Raw genomic sequence first — 25,857 nt, forward strand, 5'->3', positions numbered from 1 at the left:
AGCTTTTGCAGTTTTTAGTTGTGTTTTTTAGTCACCATTCCCTGAAGGCAGCATGTAGGGCCTGCGACAACAAATGGACTCCGATGACTACAAGGGGTCTTTAAAAAGTTTATGGAAAACACATATTTTGAATAAACTATACATGGATTTCAAATTTGTTTCCGTCATAATCAATTCATATTTCAGTTCCATTTTCCACCAAATTTTTGAAGTCACTTCGTCTTTTATGCATGAATGAATGGAAGGGAAGAAAGAACGAAACCCTGGGCTTGGTTCTCTACTAGAATGTCAATCAGAGGCTCGCTGCGGATTCCCATTGAGTGGGATGCACCTTGTAAGAATCCACTGTTTGGCGATATTAGGCACTCAGCAACCTTCTCAACTGTGCATCCGGCGTTGGGTTTGGCCCTCATGTCTATTTCTCTCTCTTTGATCAGATTTCAATCTTGTACCCAGATGGCTGCCCTAGGCAGCAAGATCTAGATCTGCAGGCCTGGTGAGGGCACACACCCTTGTCTCTGGCCCAGAGCACACACAGGAAGTCAGCCAGCCACCCAGTCCCAGCTATATTTAGGCTTGTGTCACCTGATGGGGTCATCCATTAATCAGGGCACAGCAGCAGCTGCCGCATTTCAGGAGTAAACTGAGGTGGGACGAGAGGAAGCAGGTAAGAACGTTGGGCTTTGCTCTCAGGCTGACTTGAGCAAGTCACAGCGCAGGAGAGAAGTGCAGGGCTTATGTGGCACCCAGAGACACAGAGGTCAGACTGCAGGAGGAACTTGACTTTACAGAGAGACCCATTTTTAGCTTGGGTAGGGCAAAGGCAGTGCCCCTGAGATCAGCAGGAAGAGTCCCTTGGTCCCTTGGTGCCGTTTCTGACCTGAAGGCCAGGTGGGCACAGGGACTGGAGCTCAGGCCCCTCCCCGCTGCGTGCCACCCAGCTGTAGTCAGCAGAGCTGTGGGTCACAGGACATCATTCCCAAGGGAAAAGCTGCACAGAAGCAGACATGGCAGGGTTGTTTATTTTTCCCCAAAGCCCCAAGGGCCTTCCTTGTCCTAGATTTGGTTTATCAAATGACTCTCTGGGAGCTGGGGGATGGGCCCTCAATGGTCATGGAGCCAGTTGCTCCTCCTCCCTTACATCTCTAAATCCATCTTCTTCACCCACCCCCACCCTCCCCCCACTACTCCTTGCTGTCTTCCGGTCCGCCTAGTCAGGTCCTGCCGACAGCTCTGGCTTCCCACAGTCAAATCCTGTCTGAAAGGCAGGGGCACGTGCCAATCAGCACGGGGTCATCTGTACCATTCAGTGTTTCCAATTCCTCCTGTTTTTTTTTTTTTTTTTTTTTTTTTTTTTTTTTTTTTTTTGACAGGCAGAGTGGACAGTGAGAGAGAGAGACAGAGAGAAAGGTCTTCCTTTGCCGTTGGTTCACCCTCCAATGGCCGCCGCGGCCGGCGCACCGCGCTGATCCGATGGCAGGATCCAGGAGCCAGGTGCTTCTCCTGGTCTCCCATGGGGTGCAGGGCCCAAGCACTTGGGCCATCCTCCACTGCACTCCCTGGCCACAGCAGAGAGCTGGCCTGGAAGAGGGGCAACCGGGACAGAATCCGGCGCCCCAACCGGGACTAGAACCCGGTGTGCCGGTGCCGCTAGGCGGAGGATTAGCCTAGTGAGCCGCGGCGCCGGCCCAATTCCTCCTGTTCTAATGTCGAGCCTTCCCCTACCCTAGACTGGTCTCTTTTGTTAAGAGCTGTATTATTATTAACAAAGTCTACAACTTGAGTTTTGACATCTGTATATATCCACAGAGTCATCACCATCATCACGACAACAAATGCACCCTCCACCCCTGAAAGTCGCCTCTTTGTAATCCTTTCTCCCCAGTTCTTCCACGGACCCTCCCAACCCACTGACCTGCTTCCCACCCCTATAGCTTGCAATTTGGAGAACCTTGTGTCTAAGTGGAATCATACAGTACAGGTTCCTTTTTATCTAACTTCTTTCATTCAGTGTAATTATTCTGAGATTCTTCCATGCTGTTGTGTGTATCAGCCATTCATTTCTTTTTAGTGCTGAGTAGTATTCCATCTTACAAATGGAGGACAAGTTGTCTATTCATTTACCTGCTGATGAACATTTAGATTGTTTCCATTTTTTATTCTTCCTGATAAAGTTGCTAGGAACACTTCTGCACCCGTCTTCACCTGGGTGGATGTTTTCATTCCTCTCGGGTAAATAGCTGGGAGAGCAATGGCTTGTCTGGCGGGAAGTGAATGTTTAACTTTGGAAAGAAACTATCCAAGTGTTTCTGCAAGCGGTTTCTCTGTTTTGCCCTCTCACCAGCAGTGGAGGAGAGTCCCCATGCTCCCTCCTCCTTATCAACACTTGGGTGCTCAGTCTTTCTCGTGTCAGCCACTCTCATAGGTGTGCAGGTGTCTCACTGGACTTTCAGTCTGCAGCTCCCTCTCCCTAGGAACTACAAATGCTGGACGTTTTTTCAAATGGTCGTTTGCCATGTGTGTGTCTTCTTTAGTGAAGTGTCTCTTTAAATCACTTCCCTACTGGATTGCCTGTTTTCTTTTACTATTTTGAGAGTTCTTCGTATATTCTGCACACAGGTCTTTATCAAATGTGGGATTTGCAAATATCATCTTCCAGTGTCTTCTCCTTTCACTCTCTCATCAGTGTTTTTTGAAGGGAATTTTATAATTTTGATGAAGCCCAATATATTGATCCTTGTTCTTTTTTTTTTTTTTTTTTTTTTTTTTTTTGACAGGCAGAGTGGATAGTGAGAGAGAGAGACAGAGAGAAAGGTCTTCCTTTTTTTCCGTTGGTTCACCCTCCAATGGCCACCGCGGCCAGCGTGCTGTGGCTGGCGCACCGCACTGATCCGAAGCCAGGAGCCAGGAGCCAGGTGCTTTTCCTGGTCTCCCATGGGGTGCAGGGCCCAAGCACTTGGGCCATCCTTCCAGGCCACAGCAGAGAGCTGGCCTGGAAGAGGGGCAACCGGGACAGAATCCGGTGCCCCGACCGGGACTAGAACCCGGTGTGCCAGCGCCACAAGACAGAGGATTAGCCTATTGAGCCGCGGCGCCGGCTGATCCTTGTTCTTTTATGAATTGTGTTTTTGATGTAGCAATTAAGAAATCTTTGCTAAACCAAAGTTCATTAGGATCTCTCCTGTTTCCTGCTGAAATTGTATAGTTTTTTTTTTTTAGCATTAGTTCTATGATCCATTTTTTGTTTGTTTATTGCATGTGGATGTCTTATGGCTTCAGCACTGTTTGTTGCAAATACTATTCTTCTTCTTCTTCTTCTTCTTTTTTTTTTTTTTTTTTTTTTTTTTGACAGGCAGAGTGGATAGAGAGAGAGAGACAGAGAGAAAGGTCTTCTTTTTGCCATTGGTTCACCCTCCAATGGCCACTGCAGCCGGCGCACCACGCTGATCCGAAGCCAGGAGCCAGGTGCTTATCCTGGTCTCCCATGGGGTGCAGGGCCCAAGTACTTGGGCCATCCTCCACTGCCTTCCCTGGCCACAGCAGAGAGCTGGCCTGGAAGAGGGACAACCGGGACAGAATCCGGTGCCCCGACCGGGACTAGAACCCAGTGTGCCAGCGCCGCAAGGCGGAGGATTAGCCTAGTGAGCGGCGGCGCCGGCGCAAATACTATTCTTTCTTCAGTGAATTGCTGTTGTAGTTCTGTTGAAAATCAAGTGACATATGTGTGCAGGTCAGTTCTGGACTTTATTCTGTTCCACTGATCTCTTTAGACAACGGAAAAACTCTCCTTTCTCCAGTGAATTGCCTTCCTTGCCTTTACACCTTTGTTGAAAATCCATCGACCATATTTATGCAGGCCTATTTCTTGACCCTCTGTTCCACTGATCCATGTGTGTACTGTATGTATCAAGAACACACTGTTTTTATTACTGCAGTTTTAGAACAAGTATTCAATCTGATAGTGGTAAGCTCACCAGCTTTTTTCTTCTTCAGTGTTATTTTAGTCATCCTAGCTTTTTCCATTTCCATATAAATTTTTAATTTTTATTTATTTATTTACTTAATTTATTTGAAAGGCAGAGAGAGAGAGAGAGAGAGTAAGAGAGAGAGAATCTCCCATCTGCCAGTTTACTCCCTCAATGTCCACAACAGCTAGGGCTGGGCCAGGCTGAAGCCAGGAGTTCAGGGTCTCCCGCATGGGTGGCAGGCACCCAACCACTTGAGCCGTCACCTGCTGCCTCCCAGGACGCACGTTAGCAGGAAGCTGGAACTGGAAGCAGAGTTGAGGCTCAAATCCAGGCAATCTGCCTTGGGATGCTGGCACTCCAGGCACCACCCCAACTGCTATGCCGGATGCCTGACCCATACATCCAAACTATAGAAGCAGCTCAGTTCACCCTGCCAAATAAAGCCCTCTGGGGTTTTGATTAGAAGTCTGATCATTTTACTGGTTAATTTGGAGAGAACCAAGATCTTGATCTTCTGATCCAAGGATGATACATAGCATTCTATTTATCTGGGTTTTCTTTAATTCTGCTCAGTAATATTTTATAGTTTTCAAAGTACAGGTCTTATAGATCTTTCATCACATGTCAGGAGAGCCTTCAGTATTTAATATGTCTGATAGTATTATAGATTATTTGAAAGTGAAAGTTACAGGGGGGTAGGGGGAGACAGAGAGAGATCTTTTATCTTCTGGTTCACATCACAAATGGCTGCAATGGCCAGGGCTGGGCCAGGCTGAAGCCAGGAGCCAAGAGCTTCATCCAGGTCTCCCATGTGGGTGGCAGGAGCAGGACTGGAAGTGGAGCAGCTGGGACTTGAACTGGCGCCCATATGGGATGCCAGCATCACAGGTGGTGGCTTAATCTGCTACGCTACAATGCCAGCCCCCGATAAATGATATTTTTTAAAAAATATTTATTTACTTGAAGGGCAGAGAGAGAGAGAGAGTGAGAGGTCTTTCATCCACTGGTTCACTCCCCAAATGGCTGCAATGGCCAGGGCTGGGCCAGGTTAAAGCCAGGATCCAGGAGCTTCTTCCAGGTCTCACATGCTGGTACAGGGTCCCAAGGACTTGGGCATCTGCTGCTACTTTCCTAGGTGCATTAGCAGGGTGCTGGATGGGAAGTGGAGCAGCCAGGACTTGAACCAGTTCCCATAAGGGATGCTGGCACTCCAGGTGGAGGCTTAGCCTTCTACACCACAGCGTCTGCCCCTAAATAGTATTTTTTAAAGTTTCAATATCTGATTGATCACTGTTTACATATAGAAATACAATTTGGCTTTGTATTAAATCCTGCAACATTGTTAGACTCATTTATTTTACTGTCTTTTCTGCACACACTAGAAAATTTTCCATATAAATAATCATATATTCAGGGAATAAATAGTTTTATTTTCAATCTATTCTTTTTCTTTCTTTTCCTTACTTTATTGTACTGTTTAGAACTTCCAGTACAATGTCAAGTTCATGTGGTGAAAACACACACGCATGTGCCCCCTGTCTCATGTCATGTGACGCTGTGTCAGCTCAGGCCTCTGACAGCAAGAGGACCATCACCAGATGTTGCCCCCTAGCCTTGGATCAGACCATGAGTCAAAATAAGTCTCTTTTCTTTACGACTTCCTCAGTCTGTTTATAAGCAAAACAGACTAATAATAGTGGTCCATGTTTTCTTTTATGGTTTCTGATTTGTAGTAAGCATAGAAAATCACTCCTCAAACATGATTATTTTAAAAAAGGGAATTCTGGGGCCGGTGCTTTTGCAAGTTCACGTTTTCAAGTTAAGCCCCGACATTTCTAGAACGATCTCTGCTGTGTGCAGTTGCTCAGCTGTGTCCTGCGGCTCCCGCATTGCATCAAGCTGCCGGCTGCCACCCTCCCACGGCCACTGCCTCTGAGCGTATCGGCTGCTACCAGGAGGGCTTTCTTCCATACTGGGAGCTCCCAGGGTTGGTTCTGGTTCTATATTTTGATGCCACACAATACAAGTGGAATTTTTCCCTCTGTGTCAGCAGTTGCAAGATCAGAAGGCAAAAAACAGCCTTGAAATATGATTCCTGCCCAGCCCCACAGAGTCCTTTCTTCACTTGCTTCTCATGACAAGGATTGATTGACACTTGTGAAGTTCCACCAAAAGGAAAGCCCTCATTTTATATACAACTTGTATGATGCCTTAGTGAGAAGAAACAAGGTAGCAGAGGCTAGGCGCCACCTGACGGGAAGTTCACCAGGACACTGAGTCACAGACACCAGGACACTGAGTCACAGAGTGAAGAGTGGACAAGAATCACTCCTCCAGTGTCCTCTAGCCCAGAGGTCTCCAGCTCTTTGGCTTCAAGAGGCTAACATCAGCCATAGCCTAGGGAGGTCCGGGCTGGACCAGACTCCTGAGAAGAATATTCCACAGATGACCACAAGAGGGCAGGCTCCATCCTTTTAGACCCTGTCTGGTTTGAGCTAACCTTGGGTCCTCCTACCTTCTTTAGCCATCCAGACCTACAGGCAACATTTCAAATGTTCCCTAAGGAGGCCAGATGCCCGACTTCCTGCTCTCCTCTTGTGGTAGAAAACCAAATGTGAGAAGAGTGTGGGTGGCAAGGAAGTGGGCAGGCCTGTTACTTGCCCTGGTGGGTGTCCCAAAACCTTGCCCTCAGGCCTCTGCTCAGCAGATTCAGTCCTGGTCAAGCACACAGCCATCTACTCTCCTCCTAACACTTGGGCTTTGTTTGCACACATTCACTGCTTGGTGAGCTCCTACACCTTCTTCAAAGCCCAGATCTCAGCCCTCCGACCTCTGCATTCATCAGTGTGGTTAACAAATAGTATCTGGGGGTGGGGGGCAGTGTTGTGGCTTTGCGGGTATTTGAGTGCCAGTTCATGTCCTAACTGCTCCACTTCCAACTCAGCTCTCTGCTGTGGCCTGGGAAAGCAGCAGAAGATGCCACACCTATGTGGGAGATGCAGAAGACGCTCCTGGCTTTGGCCTAGCCCAGCTCTGGCCATTGCAGCCATCTGGAGCCATGTGGGGAGTGAACCAACAGATGGAAGATCTCTCTCTCTCTCTCTCTCTTTCTCTCTCTCTCTCCCTGACTCTCCCCCTCTCTCTGTAACTGACTTTCAAACAAATAAATCTTTTTTAAAAAACAAGAGAGGCCGGCATTGTGGTATAGTGGGTGAAAGCAGCCGCCCACAACACTGGCATCCCATATGGGCACCAGTTCAAGTTCCGGATGCTCTACTTCTGATCCAGGTCCCAGCTAATGCTCCTGGGAAAGCAGCAGAGGATGGCCCAAGTGCTTGTGCCCCGGCACCCATGTGGGAGACCTGGAAGAATCTCCTGGCTCCTGGCTCCTGGCTCCTGGCTTGACATGGCCTAGTCCCACCAGGCCATTACAGCTGTTTGGAGTGAACCAGCCAGTGGGAGATCTCCCTCTGTCTCTCCCTCTCTCTAACTCTGACTTTCAAATAAATAAAAATAAATATTTTTTAAATGCAAAAAGAAACAGTATCTGCCTTTCTTTCCTGTGAGCGTAGGACTTAGCATAAGTGAAGGAGTTGAGCCTCACTTGTATTCTATTATCTCTTTATCTTCCTTCTATACCTTGAGGGACTTCCTTGAGGGCAGGCACTGGGTGGTTCTTTTCTTTGATCCTTACGCTGTCTAGCACAGAGCCTGGAAAGGCGGGCCCTCAAGCCGGGGAGAATGAAGTTGCCTTCCTTTGTGCCTGTAACTCACTTCTCTCTCTGGAAGACTCAGCTTTTTTTTTTTTTTTTTTTTTTTAATTATTTTATTTTATTTAAGGAATACTACTTCATGCTTCTTTTTCAGGTCAGCAAGAATCTACCAGGCATTTTCTTTCACGTTCAGGGCTGTGTTGAGTATCGTGGTTGGGGAGAGTAGTTGAGAAGGGGTCCTATCCTCCAAGATTTTACCAGCTGGGGAGAGCACATACTAAGAGAAGAGAGGAGAGGGAGAAGGAAGACACCAGTATGGCGGAACAGTTCTCAACTGTCTCCCCCACAGTGCCCTGGTTTTGACAACCACCCATGGCCCAGAGCACCCCTGTGGGAGTCCAGAAGTTCCACCATTAGAATGTTTAAAAATCTGAAAATAGATGCAGAAGAGAGTAAAAAGAAGAGTTTCACTTTACTCACATCACCGCTGGCCTCAAGTGGCACAGCTCAGTGCCATGTGAGACTTTCTCAGACCACAATTCCCCCAAGGTGGGCAGTAAGAGTACTGCGAGCATTCGACTTCCCTTACTATACAGCGCTGGCTAACCTCCTTCTCACCGCACCCAGAACACTGAGGGTATGAGTCTAGCAGGGTGACTGGGAGAAGCCAGGGGCAAGGAAGACTGGCAAAGACTCACAGCTGCCAGGGCTCAAAGGTCCATAGCCCACTAACTGCTTCATGAACCTCATCAGCAGGCAGCTGACGAGTCACTAGGGGTGCTGCACCTACAGACTCCCCTGCTGGCCTGGGGGCACCCACAATGCACTGCATGTCTTATCTCCCCACTCCCACAGGTGGCTCCCTGTGTGCGCCCTCTGATGGCAAGTGTGACCCTTTGCAGACGGCTCCGGCACAGTCAGATGGCTTGAATCTGCAGGATCGGGAGGAAGCACACAAACCTAAGCATCAGGGCACCTCTCAGTATCTAGTCTAGCTTTACAAGATCGATAAAGACATACAACATTGGCCGGCACCGCGGCTCACTAGGCTAATCCTCCACCTGCGGCGCCGGCACCCCGAGTTCTAGTTCCAGTGGGGGTGCTGGATTCTGTCCTGGTTGCCCCTCTTCCAGTCCAGCTCTTTGCTATGGCCAGGGAGTGCAGTGGAGGATGGCCCAAGTGCTTGGGCCCTGCACCCCACGGGAGACCAGGAGAAGCACCTGGCTCCTGGCTTCAGATCAGTGCGGTGCACCGGCCGCGGCGGCCATTGGAGGGTGAACCAATGGCAAAGGAAGACCTTTCTCTCTTTCTCTCTCTAACTGTCCGCTCTGCCTGTAAAAAAAAAAAAAAAAAAAAAAAAGACACACAACAATACAACATTAAGAATCTCCCCTAACAAGCTAGAATAAGAGGGAGGGAGCAGGTAAATCTATAGGAAGGGTCTAAGAGAACTTGAGAACCTCATGCTGGTCGACAGGTGACGTGCTTTTTCCCCAATGTCAGTGAGTAAAGGCTGGAGGAGGTGACTGCTTCTTCAGAAATGAAGACAGTAAAGACCACAAGGCACATGAGTAATCAAGGAAGTGTGACACATCATCAAAGAAACATAATTCCGGGGCCAGCGCTGTGGAGTAGCGGGTAAAGCCACCACCTGCAGTGCCGGCATCCCATATGGGCGCCAGTTTGAGTGCCAGCTGCTCCACTTCTGATCCAGCTCTCTGCTATGGCCTGCGAAAGCAGTGGAAGATGGCTCAAGTCCTTGGGCCCCTGCATCCATGTGGGAGACCTGGAGGAAGCTCCTGGCTCCTGGCTTCACAGTGGTGCAGCTCTGACCATTGCAGCCAATTGGGGAGTGAACCAGCAGATGGAAGACCTCTCTCTCTCTCTCTCTGACCTTCAGATAAATAAATAAATCTGTTTAAAAAAAAAAACATAATTTCCAGTATCTCCAAAGAAATGGGTATCTACTAATTTCCTGACAAATAGTTTAAAATAATTGTTTTAAGGCAGCTCAACAAGTTGCGTGAGAACACAGACAACTCAACTCAACAACAACCAAAAAAAAAAAAAATCATGAAAAAAATACATGAACAAAATGAGATGTTCCACAGAGATAGAAATTACTTTTTTACATTCTGGAGCTGAAGAGATCATGAATGAAATAAAAAATGCAATACTGAGCTTCAAAAGCAGAAGAAAGAATCTGTGAACTCAAAAGCAGGTCATTTGAAATTATGCAGTCAGAGGACAAAAAGCAAGAAAAGGCATGAAAAAAGGTTATAGAATTTAATGACTCTATCAAGAAATAATAATAACGAAGTTCTGGAAGAAGCGAGAGAAAGAGTAAGACAGTTTATTTAAGAAAATAATGACGAGGGCAGGCATTTAGTCTGGCTGTTGAGACCCACTTAAGATGCCTGTGTTCCACACCAGAGGGCCCAGGTTCAATTCCTGGCTCCGGCTCCTGATTCCAGCTTCCTGCTAAGGCAGATCCTAGGTAGCAGCATTGGTGGCTCAAGAAGTTGAGTTTCTGCCACCAGTGAGGGCAATTTGGATTGTGTTTCTGGCTCTCTGCTTTGGCCCGGCCCAGCTCAGTGTCACTGAGGTCATTTGAGAAGTGCACCAGAGGATGGGCTAGCTTGCTCTCTCGCAAATAAATAAATAAAAAAAAAAAAAAAAAAAAAAGAAAAAAAAGAATGGCTGAAAAGTTCTCAAATCTTGGGTGTGATATGGATCTCTAAATACATACAGCTCCAAAGTTTCCAGACAGGTACAACCCAAAAAGGACTTCCCTGAGGTATAGTCCGACTGTCAAAAATTAAAGACAGAATTTTGAGATCAGGGAAAAGATTCACCACATACAAGAGAACCTCCTTCAGACTATCAGCAGATTTCTCAGCAGAAACTCTGCAGGCTATGAGGGAGATGATATATTCAGAGTTCTAAAAGGAGCACAGACATTTGGTACAATGGTGAAGATGCTTGGGACACCTGTAGCCCGTATCAGAGTGCCTGGGTTCACGTCCCAGCTCTGCCTGATCCCAGCTTCCTGCTAGCGCACACCCTGAGAGGCAGCAGTGGTGGCTCAAGTGGTTGGGTTCCTGTCACCCCAGGGAGACCTGGACTAAGTTCCTGGATTCTGGCTTCTGCAGAAGCATTTATTCACTTCTCAGAAGATAATTTTGTTTACTTATTTTATCTGAGAGGTAGAGACAGAGAGAGCTCTCAGTGGCTGGTTTGCTCCCCAAATGCCCACAATGGGCAGGGTGGGGTCAGACTGAAACCAGGAGCTGAGAACTTAATCCGGATCTTCCACTCGAGTGGCAGGGACCCATCGAATGGCGCCTTTGCTGCTCTCTCCCAGGGTGTGCAGTAGCCAGGAACTGGAATCAAGAGCAAAGCCAGGACTCAAACCCAGGCACTGTGATATGGGATGCAAGCAACTTACCTACAGTGCCAGATGCTTGTCCCAGAAGACCATTTTTTTTTTTTTTTTGACAGGCAGAGTGGACAGTGAGAGAGAGAGAAAGGTCTTCCTTTGCCGTTGGTTCACCCTCCAATGGCCGCCACGGCCGGTGCACCACGCTGATCCAATAGCAGGAGCCAGGTGCTTCTCCTGGTCTCCCATGGGGTGCAGGGCCCAAGTACTTGGGCCATCCTCCACTGCACTCCCTGGCCATAGCAGAGAGCTGGCCTGGAAGAGGGGCAACCAGGAGAGAATCTGGTGCCCCGACCAGGACTAGAACCCGGTGTGCCAGCGCCGCAAGGCGGAGGATTAGCCTAGTGAGCTGCGGCGCCGGCCCCCAGAAGACGATTTTAAAATTGCTTTTTGGGAAAGTTTTTTGAGCAGTTAAACTTTGGGCCTACTAAGAAAGGGCACAGGCTTTGTGAATTTACAGACCTGGGTTCAAAGTCCCCTCCCTGGCTATGTAAACCTGATTCAGTGATGCAAACTTCCTGAGCTTCAGTGCTCTCGCTTGTAAAACAGGGGAGTGACAGAGAGGCGAGGGAAGGAGTGTCAGACACAGGTTCCAGGCCAGCGTCATGACCAAGTGCTCACAGATGGGACACAGCAAGGCAGTGGCATGCTGGAGCTGGCCCGGAAAGGCCCAAGAGAGCCAATCGGTCATGATAATCTTCTCCCACGTCCAAGTCCACGGACACCCTGCTGACCATTTTGGGAGTGCTTACATCATGGAAAGGAGCAAACACTGCAGACCCGGTGTGACCAGGTGCTGCAGACCCACTAGACTGTCCCCGTCCCCATCATTACCACAGCGGTAACAATCCCTTCACTCCCAGTGGGCACAAAGCACACCAGCTGGGGCTGTTTTTATGGAAGTGAGGGTCCATCTCAGAAACAGCGCATTCGACACAATGATTCATTTCTTGGTCTCCCCACCCCAGGCCCCATTTTCATGGGCTGTGAGCCTGGCTGGGAATTCTGTCTCATAAGTTTACACAGAGCGATCCGACTCGGCTGAAACAGCCTGCATGCAGCCTACCCACACAACCTTAGAAAGAGGAAACCGGCTGGTGCTGTGGCTCACTTGGCTAATCCTCCGCCTGTGGCGCCGGCACCCTGGGTTCTAGTCCCGGTCAGGGTGCCGGATTCTGTCCTGGCTGCCCCTCTTCCAGTCTAGCTCTCTGCTGTGGCCCGGGAAGGCAGTGGAGGATGGCCCAAGTGCTTGGGCCCTGCACCCGCATGGGAGACCAGGAGGAAGCACCTGGCTCCTGGCTTCGGATTGGCACAATGCACCAGCCGTGGCGGCCATTTGGGGTGTGAACCAACGGAAGGAAGACCTTTCTCTCTGTCTCTCTCTCTCACTAACTCTGCCTGTCAAAAAAAGAAAGAAAGAAAGATGAAACCTTTGTCTTGCTCCTCTGAGAGTAGTCCTGGGGTTCCCTGGGGGTTTGCTCATTGTGGACGGTGTGTTTGTCATTTGGGAGCTGGGTTCTTACCCATGTCTGTCTCTGAGTGGCAGTCAGGGCCCTGTGAGTCTCCTTGGGGTCCAGGCTGCCGGTCTGGGCATGCTCAGAGCAGATGCACACCCACACAGTGAAAAAGGCCCCTCCCACACCATCACAGACCTCTGATGGGCCTGGTGGCAGCACTCAGAGCAGTGGGAGCATTCTGGTCTGGGGTGGGCAGCTTCCCTGGAAAGGGGAATGACTGCCAGCTGGTGACGCCTGCGTCCCCTGTGGGTGGACCAGAAAGGGGAAGTGTGGTCAGGCTGGGCTCACTGGTGCGGGTGAGGAACACCTCTTATCAGCTGCAGCCGAGCCGCCACACTCAGGCCACGGTCGTCTCTACAGTCGCTCACATCTGGACAGCCTCCCCGTTCCGGTAAGCGCCTTGGCTCTCCCGGGCCATTTCCCACTTTCCCCCACCGCAGGCACCTGTTGGTATCAGGGCATGTCCATGGGAGTGATTGCCTGGATGCCAGGCCGGGGGCTGTGGCCTGGGGCCTTGGTACAACTGCTGGGTGGGGTCAGAGAAACACTGAGCCTAAAGGTTGCTGCTTTTCCAGTCGCTGGCTGGGTGAGCCGAGGCATCACATCCCCTCTCTGGGGCACTGCTTCTTGGTATCTGTGTCGGGAGCCGTGAGAAAGTCAAGGAGACGAGGACTGGGAGTGAGGCATGGCAGGAGCACAGTGTCAGTGTCGTTCTTTGGGTACTGACGGTGAGCTCGGACTTGGGACCCTCACGGCACTGTGCTAGATGTCAGGCTGAGGGTGGAGGCACCGATGGTGTGAACTGCAGCTCAGAGATGAAGAACCGGGACCCCTCAGGCCTTGATATCGTCGCCATTGCATCTATGGCATGCAGGGATTTAGAAGGCATCCTGCCTTTCAGAGGCCTTGGGTCAGGGAGTGCTGGGCTTCAGGGAGATGACAGGGAGTGCTGGGCCATTTGCCTTTGCCCTTGGGAAAGTTGGCTCAAGAGGAGACCTGGGTTCAGCTTTGCCATCTCCACTTCCAGTCACTGTCCCTGAGCCACTCCCTGTCCTGCCCCACTGCATCAGAAGCAGGCATTGCTGGGCCTGAAGAACATGAGACTGGGGAACTTTTTTTATTTTTAAAAAGTTATTGCTTTGGATTATTTTATTTATTTGAGAAGCACAGAGACAGAGAGAGACAGACTGATTGACCGAGATCTCACATCTGGTGGTCCACTCTCCAAACTGTTTGCAAGAACTGGGGCTGGGTTAGGCCAAAGCCAGGAGTTGAAAACGCCATCTGGGTCTCCCATGTGGGTGGCAGGGACCCAAGTTCTTGAGCCATCACCTGTGGTTTCCCAGGGTGCTCCTTAGCAGGAAGCTGGAATTGGGAGTGGAGCCTTCCCCCAAGCCCAGGCACTCTGACATGTGGTGTTGGTGTCCCTAACAGTTTCTTAAAAATTAAGCCAAAATCCCATGCCCACCTAATGCTAGCACCCAGGAGCGGGCATGGTATGGTTACGTTGCTGCTTACGGTGTTTGTATCCCATATCACAGTGCCTAGCGTGAGGCTCAGCTACTCTGTTTCTGACCCAGCTTTCTGCTAATTCACACCCTGGGAGGCGCAAGGTGACAATTCAAGCACTTGGGCCTCTGCTACCTACTTGGGAGACCTGGATTGAGTTCCAAGCTCCTAGCTTCAGCCTGTTACTGTCTATGCTACTGTTACAGCCTATGTTACTGTCTCTGTCTCTTTCTGCCTTCCAAATAAAATGAAAATACGAATTAGGAAAGCTAGTGACCAGCAAAGCTCGTGACAAGAGCCCCACACCCTGATGTCCAGCCCAGTGCCCTTCAGTGCTTCACTTGTGTACACGAACAGATGTGCACCTTTCACCTTGTAAACTTTCATTTCCTACTGAGGATGTTGGGTAAAAATAAAATAGGGAAATGCTGCATGAACCCACAGTCTCAGGAACTCCTGGCGAGGGACAATGTGGTATCCGTCGGTGACTCCCCAGAAATGCCCTTTGGAGAAGTAAGTTGGGGTGAGACCATGAGGACTTTTAGCCATTCCCCCACCCATCCACTCCTCCCTGTGGAAGGACTTGCTCAATCCGTTCCCTGTAAATCACTCAGAATTGCAACAGGCTCACCGGTGTTCCTGGGCAATGTCTCAGTCAGCTAGAGGAATGTGCAGAAGCCAGGGGGAAGCTGGATCCCCACCACCCCCACACTTGCACGGCCTCTGCTTCCCAGCCAGCCTTTTGACCCTAGTGGCCTCATGGAGGGCAAGGAGCTTGCCTAAGGTCCTGTGTCCAAGGAAACTGGCTTTGGACTTCAGATTGCTGGAGTTTCAGATTCATCATTACAGGGGAAGGCCATCTGTAACACGGAAAAGGACCCCGGGCATCACTCAGTCACCCACATATTCACAGACGGGGGTCTCGGGGGACATCACAGTGTCCCAGGTGACGTTCAAGGACTAGAGACAGAGTGGTGAAGAGACAGGTAAGAGCCTGCTCTCCTGGGAAGCCAGCTACGAGCAGACAGAACAAGCCTCCAGGGACAGCCGTCACTGTCACAGGCTCAGTGTGGGGGAACACATGTCGGCCACCCTACACGGCAGGGTTAGAAGTGCCCCTTCCTGTGGCTGAGGAGCACTCTTGACGCAGTGGGCAGTGCAGGAGGAAGGAAGGAAGCGCCCTGGGAACGTGGGGCAGGGCAGGGAGGGGTGCTGGAAGGTGGGAGAGGGCTTTGTCATTGCTGGACCACGGCCCTCAAGCCTGTCTGCCTCCTGCCTGCCCACTCCAGCCAGCCCCCAGGCCTTGGGCTCTGCCTCCTGCCCGGGAGACAACAGAAGCTCTGGGATGTGAGCTTCCTGTCCCCACAACCCCAGTCCTCGCTGCTCCCATTCTGCACCTCTCTCACGTCTCCATCCGTGCCCTCTTTGGAGAGCTCACTCTTCCCTAGGGCCCCAGGCAGGTGTCTCCTCCGCTCTTCTTCGCATCTTGCTCTACCTCTCTCTTCCTTCCCTGTGTTTCATGCTTGTCCTCTCTCCTGGCCCCAGCAGAGCTGGAACGCATACAAGCCTCTCATACTGCAGCCAGCCAGCCCTTGCTCAGTCTCCTGTCCCGGAATTCAGGCTCCCCGTGCCAGTGGAAAACCCCTCTCCCATTCCTGACCTCCTCCTCCTCCTCCTCCTCCACTTCCTCCTCCTCCTCCTCCTCTAGCTGTTCCTCCTTGCCCTCCTCTGCCAGTTCTTCTTCTTCTTTCCTCCCAACCGATGCAAGGATTCCTCAGGACTCCATCTCTCCCTCTGGCCTTCTCTGAACACAAGAGATTCAGAGCCTTTTCCGAGGGCAGACGGCCGAGGAGAGAGAGGAGGGAGAACCTGGGGGTGCCGAGCTCCTCAGTGGGGAGCACTTGCAGGCAGGGAGGTGAACAGGAGGTGTGGACCTCCTGGGTCTTGGCCCTGCAGGGACTTCATTCCTGCAGCCCTGTCACATTCAGCTCTTAGCGTCCTCCCAGGACGTAGGACAAGGGTTTACAGATGTCCCTGCTCCTGGTCATGCCCCAGGGAGGGAAAACAGGAAGCTACGAAATGTTTCTCTTCCTCCATGGCTACACACCCAGCCAGTGAGTTTAAATGATGCAGAGGCCTAAATCAATCTCCAGGTTTGGGAATTTACAGAGTTAGGGTACTTGGGGTGGAACTGGGAGAACGGAAGTGAGAGGACATCATAGGTGCAGAGGAAAGCGTGGGAGTCCTCTGGGCATGCGCCTTGACAAATCGTGTCTTGTGTACAGCCTATGTCCAAAGAGAGCTGCTGAAATGTCATCGGACCTGTGTATTTAACATGATAATAAACGATAAGGTGACCCTCTCTGCAAGCTCCAGTTATAAGGTTGGCAGCAGCCAGTTCAGTCCAGTTTTATCAGGGACCCTAGAAAGACAGCTCAGCGGATTTTGTTTTTTTAAAGCAACAATTATGAGGCTGCAAGTTACTATGCAGTAGGTAAGTAGAAAGTATTATGGGCTGTATGTTAGGCAGCCATGGGAAGCTTGATGTTGAACAAGGGGAGAGGAATCCTTTGCTGCCCGTGATTTCAAGAAGAGGGGGATGAGCCCTGCCATGGAGAGGCAGGACCGGGTGTTGGGATTTCAGGCACTGTGATCAGCAGACAGGGATGGCATCTGTGTTCAAGGAATCTTCTTCAGTGACTCTCACTCTATCCAGATCCTGCTGCCACCTATGAATGTTCTATGGGGGAAGCCTCCAGTTTCCTCATTTGCCCCCACTCGGGCTCTGCAGATTGGCTAAGTGCAGTGCTCCTCGCGAAGGCCTGAAAACAGCTAGGGCTGCTTATTTAAAATGCTGATGCCCGATGCCCACATCAGACCTCCAGATCAGAGTTGGGAGTGGAGTGGGGACTTAGGACCTTGTCTTCAAGTACTTTTTCATGCGCTTCCCAGGCAACCGGAATGTGATGTGTGAAAGGCTCTGGCTTAGTGGTCAAAAGTTAAGCCAGACAGACCTTGATTTAACTTCTGGTTTCTCTACTTCCTAGCTCTGCAACCTTGGGCAAGTTATTGAACTCTTCTAAATCTATGGTTTCTCATCTATAAGATGGGATAGTGGGGGCAGGTTTGTGGCACAGCAGTTAAGTAGCCACTTGGAATGCCCACATCCCACAGCATTGCTTGGGATTGAGTCTCAGCTGCTCTGCTTCCGATCCAGCTTCCTGCTAATGTGCACCCTGGGAAGCAGCAGGTAATGGCTCAAGTACTTGGGTCCCTCACACCTATTTAGGAGACCTGGATTGAGTTCTGACCCTTGGCTTTGGCCTGACCCAGCCCTGGCTGTTGCAGGCATTTGGGGAATGAACCAGCAGATCAAAGATCAATCTCCTTGCTCGCTCTCTCTCTCTCTTACTCTCTCACTCTCTACCTGTCTTTGTCTCCCCCCTTTTTTTTATGATTTTATTTATGTATTTGAGAGGCAAAAGTTACAGACAGAGAGAGGGAGAGACAGAGACAGAAAGGTCTTCAATCCACTGGTTTACTCCCCAGATAACCACAATAGCCAGAGCTGGGCCAAGCTGAAGCCAGGAACCAGGAGCTTCTTCCAGGTCTCCCATGTTGGTACAGGGTTCCAAGCACTTGGGCCATCCTCCACTGCTTTCCCAGGCCACAAGCAGAGGACTGGATCAGAAGTGGAGCAGCTGGGACACGAATTGGCGCCCATCTGCCTTTCAAATAAGATGAAGATAAATAAGAAAAGTGATAAATGGTATAGTAATAATTATTACCTACTTTACAGAGCTGAAGCATGCAGAGTAGTCAGAACTCGTGGTAAGTCAGCACATAACGCATGCCAGTTTTCTAAAGTCCATTTTCATATTGAGGTTCTCATTGAATGGAACAAGTCACAGCAAAAGACTGAGGTCTTGCCAATATTGGAAGTTCTCAAACAATGGTTCTGCTTTCAGTTCTGTTATGAACAAAAAGAATACACCAACATGGTGTCAGTGTGACAAGGTAATCAGGGTAAACAAAGTTTAGGGTCAGCTGAACTTAGCTGGAACTTCATTTTGGTTAATTAGTTGTGTAGCCTTTGGTAAATTTATTTTTTTTCAATTATTTATTTATTTGAAAGGCAAAGAGAGAAAGAGCTATCTGCTTGTTCACTCCCCAGATGCCCACAGCAGTCATGCCAAAGCTGGGAGCCAGAATCTCAACTTGGTCCTCCCATTTGGGTGGCCAGGGACTCAACCACTTAAGCTGTCACCATGCTCCCCAAGGTGTGCATTAGCAGGAAACTTGCAGTTAGGAGCAGAGCCCAGACTTGAACCCAGGCACTCTGATATGGGACGTAGGTGTCCCAAGCAGCGCCTTAACTGCTGTGCCAAACACTCACCCCTCTGGCAAATTTCTTAATGTCTCTGAGCTCTATTTCCTCGTCTGTAAAATGGAAGCACAGTCAGTTCTCCATACTCACGGGTTCTGCATCTACGGATTTAACCAACTGTGGATGAAAATATTTGCAAAAAAAAAAAAAAAAAAGTGTCTGTACTGAATATATACTCTTGTTTCTTGTTGTTATTTTTTGAACAATACAGCATAACAACTATTTATGCAGCATTTAATTGTATGAGGTATTATAAGCCATCCAGAGATCACTTTTAAGATATATGGGAGGATGTACATAGGTTATATTCAACCCAGATCATTTTATAGAAGAGACTAGAGCACCTGCTGGTTTTGGTACCCATGGGGGGTTCTGGAACCAATCCCCCAACGATACTGAGGAACGGCCGCTGGAAGAGCCCCTTGCCTGGAAGGTTATTAGCAGGATGAAATGTTAACATGTATATCCGTGGTTCTCAACCTTGACCTCCTATTAGAATCATCCAGAAAACTTAAAAAAAAAACAAACACGGCCAGACCCCAGTCCAAGCCAGTCAAATCAGAATCTCTGCTGCGGCGCACACATCTGCGGTTTCTAAAGCTCCTCGGGGGATTCCACATGCAGGCGGGGGTGGGGACTTCCGATATCCTCAAGGTCCTGACCCAGGGCCTGGCACACACAAGGGACCTGGTAACTAATAACTAGAGGATGTCTCGAGAATGCACCTTGCTCTTCCTTCTTCCACTCGTAGTGTCCACCAAATGTTCCCCCAAAACAACAGGAACAGGCCCTGCCGGCTCTCCTAGCAGCTGGGACCCCGACACCTGCACCTGCGGGTGCAAGTCTCCCCTGTGCCCAAGGCCTGGCATTTGACCTGTGCTCTGGGGCTGGAACAGCTCTGCTCCCACATCACTCTCCCGGCCTAGACTGATCTTGGGCCCTGACTCTGGCCTCCCAGGGCCCTCCTGTAGACCTCAGAGTCCTGCCCTGAGAACCCTCCTGTTTCCTCGGCCTCTTGAAGTCAGTCCCTGAGAGACACATCCATATCTTTGGGCTAATTCTCAGCGTCCTGTCATATAAGCACTCCCGTGTCCACGCTTCGGCAGCTCTCGGTAGTCCTGCACCCCAACTCCATGCCTGATGGTAAGAGTAGACTCCAGCTTCGACCTCGTCACCTCGCAGCTGCTGTGCTCTGCTCTCTGGCAGAACTCCCTGCTGTCCCCCCTGAAACTAGCCCAGTGGCCTAGAAGACATCCAGCTGGGAACACGATGTGATTCTCCTGGGACCCCTCTCTCAGCTCTTCTCTCCCCAAAAGACAAGCTCTTCTCTGCTCTGTTGCAAAGGCCATCTCTTAGCAGCCTATGGAGAAGGGGCTGACCACAGCACTGCTTCTCTGGTCATAGTATGTGGGGGACTAGACCCTGATCATTCCTTTTGGGGGATTTCCTATGACCTGTAACACTACCAAATCACTGTCGAATGATGCTCCTTCCAAAGCAAAATATCTTGAGCCCCATTTGACTTTTCCTGCCTGACTCAGAGGGAAAGCATTCTCGCCCTCCTTCCTTCCCAGGGGGGCTTGGGCAGGCTGCTCTCAGTCTCAGCTCACTGGCAGGAGAACACAGTGGCAGACAGGATGAAATGAGGTGAGAGTCAGGAAAGCACTTGGAAAACTGCTCAGCGCACTGCGTATGCTTGAAACATCTGATGGCAAATAAAACCCATTGCATTAGTCAGAACAAAACTTTTAAAAAAAGAGATTATTCTGAGGAGTTATTTCTTTTTTAAAGATTTATTTATTTAGAAAGTCAGAGCTACAGAGAGGGAGACAGACAGACAGACAGACAGAGATAGAGATCTTCCATTTTGTGGTTCACTCCCCAGATGGCCTCAATGGCCAGCGCTGGGCCAAGACAAACCTGGGAGCTTCTCCCAGGTTTCACACGTGGGTGGCAGAGGCCCAAACATCTGGGCCATCTTCCGCTGCTTTTCCCAGGGCATTAGCAGGGAGATGGATCGTAAGTGGAACAACTGAGATATGAACCAGCACCCACATGAGATGCCAGTGTCTCAGGCGGCAGCTTTACCCATTAAGCCTATAGTTTTACTTTTGGCAACATCATTCCATTTCCTCTTTCTCTTTTAAAACATATTTACCTGCTTATTTTTTTATATATATATTTATTTATTTATTCATTTATTGACAGGCAGAGTGGATAGTGAGAGAGAGAGAGACAGAGAGAAAGGTCTTCCTTTTGCCGTTGGTTCACCCTCCAATGGCCGCTGTGGCCGGTGCACCGCGCTGATCCGATGGCAGGAGCCAGGTACTTATCCTGGTCTCCCATGGGGTGCAGGGCCCAAGCACTTGGGCCATCCTCCACTGCACTCCCTGGCCACAGCAGAGAGCTGGCCTGGAAGAGGGGCAACCGGGAGAGAATCTGGTGCCCCGACCGGGACTAGAACCCGCTGTGCCGGCGCCGCTAGGCGGAGGATTAGCCTAGTGAGCCGCAACGCCAGCCTGTTTATTTATATTTGAAAGACAGAGTGACCGAGAGAAAGAGAGAGAGAGAGAGAGAGAGATTTCCCATCCTCTGGTTCACTTCCCAAATGCCTGCAACAGCCGGGATTGGGTCAGGCTGAATCCAGGAACCAGGAATTCTATGCGGGTCTCTCATGTGGGTGGCAGAGGCCCAAGTCCTTGAGCTACCACCTGCTGCCTCCCAGAATGCACGTTAGCAGGAAACAGGATCAGAAGCAGAGGCAGCACTTGAACTCTGAATTCTCATATGGAATGTGGGCATCCCAAAAGACGACTGAACTGCGGCACCACCATGCCACCCTCCATTGCCTCTTTCTTTCTCAAGAAACTTGACAAGAATGAAATTCCTTTGGCCTTGAAACCAGACTCACGGTTTTCGTTGAAGCTATCCCGCACAGTTGATTCAGTCTTCTTTTGATTTCCTCAAAGTAAATGCATTTAGCTAAAAAATCAAGCAATATAGAGGATTTATGGGAAGACATGACAGCCTCCTGTCTTCCTGCCCAATCTTCCTCCACCCAGTCATGTTCCTTGTATATAACAGCTTTTAACTCTGGTGTCCTGGTATTTACTTCTATAGCTCCAAAGTGTAGGTCTGTGTTGCTTTTTGGAGAACTTCTTCAAGAATAAGACAAAAAGACAAAGAGCTATAAAATATGAGAGGCAAGACAGTCAAAGAATCAGGAGTCAAATATTTGAATAAGAGATAAAAGAACTGAGAAAGTGAAGGGAAGAAAATTCTATTTTCTATCATCTATTCCTTCCTTCCCTCCATCCTTCCCTTTCTCTCCCTCTATCTTTTTTTTTTTTTTTTAATAGGCAGAGTGGACAGTGAGAGAGAGAGACAGAGAGAAAGGTCTTCCTTTTGCCATTGGTTCACCCTCCAATGGCCGCCGCGGCCGGCACACCGCGCTGATCCGAAGCCAGGAGCCAGGTGCTTCTCCTGGTCTCCCATGGGGTGCAGGGCCAAAGCACTTGGGCCATCTTTCACTGCACTCCCGGACCACAGCAGAGAGCTGGCCTGGAAGAGGGGCAACCGGGACAGAATCCGGCGCCCCGGCACCGCAGGCGGAGGATTAGCCTATTGAGCCACGGCGCCAGCCCTCTGTCTTCTTTCTCTCTATCTACCTACCTACCTGCCTATCTGGATCCATCCATCAATATTAGCCTTTTCTTCCTTCCTTCCTTTCTTTCTTTCTTTCTTTCTTTCTTTCTTTCTTTCTTTCTTTCTTTCAGAGGTAGAGTTATAGACAATGAGGGGGAGAGACAGAGAGAAAGGTCTTCCATTTACTGATTCACTCCCTAAATGGACACAACGGCCGGAGCTGAGCCGATCCGAAGCCAGGAGCCAGGAGCTTCTTCTGGGTCTCCCACGTGGGTGCAGGGGCCAAGGACTTGGGCCATCTTCTACTGCTTTCCCAAGCCATAAGCAGAGAGCTGGATCGGAAGAGAAGCAGCAGGGACTAGAAGTGGCGCCCATATAGGATGTCGGCACCACAGGCAGAGGATTAACCTGCGCCACAGCACCAGCCCCCCCTATTAGCTTTTTCATTACTATAATGAAATGCCCGTAGCAGGCTACTTATGAATAGAAGAGATTTACTTCGTTCACAGTTTTAGAGGCTTAAGGGCGTGGTGCCAACACCCGCACAGCTCCAGTGAGGACCCTCTTGGCTCTTTATTTATTTATTTTTTTGACAGGCAGAGTGGACAGTGAGAGAGAGAGACAGAGAGGTCTTCCTTTGCCGTTGGTTCACCCTCCAATGGCCGCCACGGCCGGTGTGCTGCAGCCGGCACACCGCGCCAATCCAATGGCAGGAGCCAGGTATTTATCCTGGTCTCCCATGGGGTGCAGGGCCCAAGCACCTGGGCCATGCTCCACTGCACTCCCTGGCCACAGCAGAGAGCTGGCCTGGAAGAGGGGCAACCGGGACAGAATCCGGCGCCCCGACAGGGACTAGAACCCGGTGTGCCGGCGCCGCAAGGCAGAGGATTAGCCTACTGAGCCGCGGCGCCGGCCCCTCTTGGCTCTTTAACAGGAAGTCAGACAGAAATTGAGTGGAGCCGAGCTCAAGTTTTTCTAACAATCTTCTAGTGAGGGGAGGGGTCCCAGGACAGCTACCTTGAGTCCTCTCGAGGGCAGCACCCACAGCAAGACCTAAAATCTCCCCCTAGGCCATGCCTCTCCCAGTACTAGGCCTCTCTGCTCCCAATACTGCCACCATGGGGACCAAGTCTCCAATCACAGTGGACCCTTGGAGGACACCCAAACCATATCCAAACTACAACACTACATCTGTCTGTCTGTCTGTCTATCTATCCACTTATCTACATTTCTATCTGGTTCCCCTGAACTAAAGGAGGTGAGAGTCCAATTTATGTTTTCTAAACAAAGGTTCTGACATGTGGCCCCTTCTTATGTCCAGTGTCTTTTTGACCTCACTAGGCCCTGCAAAACAAATTGTACAGGCCCCCTAAGTTTTCAGTCTTCATTTTTCTTCCTTTCCCCTGATACTTCTTCCTCTATTACTCTCTTTTGTACATACTGAAAAGATTATCTGCAACAAATCTTGGTGTGTGCATGCCTAGGGGGTGAGCTACTCTGGGTAGCTGACAGCTCCCTTAAGAATAAATCTCTTGGGGCTGCCGCCTGCAGTGCTGGCATCCCATGTGGGTGCCAGTTCGAGTCCTGACTGCTTTATTTCTGTCCTGGCTCTCTGCTGTGGCCTGGGAAAGCAGTGGAAGATGGCCCAGGTCCTTGGGCCCCTGCACGCACATGGGAGACCTGGAGGAGGCTCTTGGCTCCTGGCCTTGGATTGGTGCAGCTCTGGCCATTGTGGCCATTTGGGGAGTAAACCAGCAGATGCTTCCATCCTCTCTCTCTCTGCCTCTGCCTCTCAAACAAATAAATCTTAAAAAAAAAAAAAAAAAAAAAGAATAAATCTCTAGGAGCTGGTGTTATGGCACAGCAGGCTAAGTCACTTTCTGCAACACTGGCAGCCCATAGGAGCACTGATTCAAGGCTTGGTTGCTTCATTTCTGATCCAGCTCCATGCTAATGCTCCTGGGAAAGCAACGGAAGATGGTCCAAGGGCTTGAGCCCTTGTCACCCACATGGGAGACCTGGATGAAGTTCCAGGCTCTTGGCTTCAGTCTAGCCCAGCCCCAGCTGTTGTGCCCATTTGAGGAGTAAACCAGTAGACAGAAGATCTCTCTCTCTACTACTATTACTACTAATACTGCTGCTGCTGCTGCTGCTACTCCCTCCTTCTCTCTGCCATTCAAATACATAAAATAAATCTTAAAAAAAAAAAAGAATAGGAGCCAGTGCTGTGGCATAGTAGGCTAAGTCTCTACCTGCAGCGCCAGCATCCCATATGGGCACCAGTTCATGTCCCAGCTGCTCCTCTACCAATCCAGCTTTCTGCTATGACCTGGGAAAGCAGTGGAAGATTGCTCAAGTGCTTGGGCCAATGCACCCACGTGGAAGACCTGGAAAAATCTCCTGGCTCCTGTCTTCGGATTGGCCCAGCTCTGGCCACTGCAGCCATCTGGGGAGTGAGCCAGCGGATGGAAGACCTCTCTCTTTGTCTCTTCTCTGTCTGTCTATAACTCTACCTCTCAAATAAATAAATAAAATCTTTTTTTAAAAAAAGACTAAATCTCTAGTTCATTTATCATTATGGATAAATCATAGAAGTATCATACAAAACCAAAAAAATAAGCTGAAGAATGAAGTATACAGAGGGTACAAGTTATACACGATTGGTTTTGCCATTTATAACTTATTAGTGACCAAAGAACATTATATTAATCAAGTCAAAGCTTAAGAAGCAAAATTTTAAACTGAAAATCCAAGTCCACAGACACTATGCCAGTAATACAATCACATTTTTACATTTCCAACCAAGTCAGAAGATCTGTGTAGTAAGAATGGCTTTAGAAGCAGCCTAATTCTGCCCTGTTTCTCTGCCACCTTTTACATTGTTGACATTATTCAAATACTCTGAAATGGCACTGTGTGAATATGCACCAGTGAGCTCCCGCGGGCTTGAATGGGACACAGGTGGTTGCCTCTCCGAAGCCAGGATGCCAGGACACCTCCCAAAGATCCCTAAATGGACATTTTGACTTTAATATCCAAATGAACCAGCACAATACCCCTTCCATGGATGAAGGGAGCCCAGCCTCAGGGCCTGTGTTGTGGTCCAGTGGGTTGAGCTGCTGCTTGCAATGCCAGCACCCTATATCAGAGTTCTGGTTCACGGAATCCTAGCTGCTCTGCTTCTGATCCAGCTCCCTGCAAATGTGCCTGGGAAAGCAACAGAGGGCCCAAGTACTTGGGCTCCTTCTACCTACATGGAGGACCCAGATGGAGTTCCTGGCTCCTGGCTTTGGCCTGGCTCATCTCCTGTCATTGTCATTTCTGGCATTTGGGGAATGAACCAGCCAATGGAAGATATCTCTCTCTCTCTCTCTCTCTCTCTATCCCTCCCTCCCTCCCTCCCTCCCTCCTTTCCTCTCTGTCATCCTGCCTTTCAAATAAATAAAATAAATCTGAAAAAAAAATGAGCCCAGCCTCTTTTCCAGGCCCCCCTGAGCTCATGGGGGCTTTCCTGCATCCTGCAGCCACTCCCCACTGTCACCGGGAGCCCAGCAGCTGGTGTCCTCTCCACCTGCCCATGTGTCCCCGTGGCTCAGAAAAGCTCTGTACACACGTCATTCCCTGACACAGGATCTGCTCACAGCAGCTCTGGTGTGTTGCACAGTTTTTATAGAAAGCA

At 49.7% G+C, this 25,857-nt stretch overlaps 1 protein-coding gene across 4 annotated transcripts in view; it reads left to right on the forward strand.

Moving 5' to 3' along the window:
- Positions 1–572: 572 nt before the first annotated feature.
- SCIMP (SLP adaptor and CSK interacting membrane protein) overlaps positions 573–25,857 on the forward strand; it is a 42,779-nt gene continuing 17,494 nt past the window's right edge. The window contains exons 1-2 of one of the 4 annotated variants that reach the window (XM_070061266.1): positions 591–667; positions 12,955–13,028. The gene's annotated coding sequence lies outside the window, so the exon portion shown is untranslated. Of the gene's footprint in view, positions 668–12,762; positions 13,029–25,857 lie in introns of those variants that run through there. The other 3 variants (XM_070061267.1, XM_070061268.1, XM_002719008.5) reach the window with 3 other exon arrangements.

Source organism: Oryctolagus cuniculus, chromosome 17 (genome assembly GCF_964237555.1).
Source record: "Oryctolagus cuniculus chromosome 17, mOryCun1.1, whole genome shotgun sequence".
Lineage (NCBI taxonomy): Eukaryota > Metazoa > Chordata > Mammalia > Lagomorpha > Leporidae > Oryctolagus > Oryctolagus cuniculus.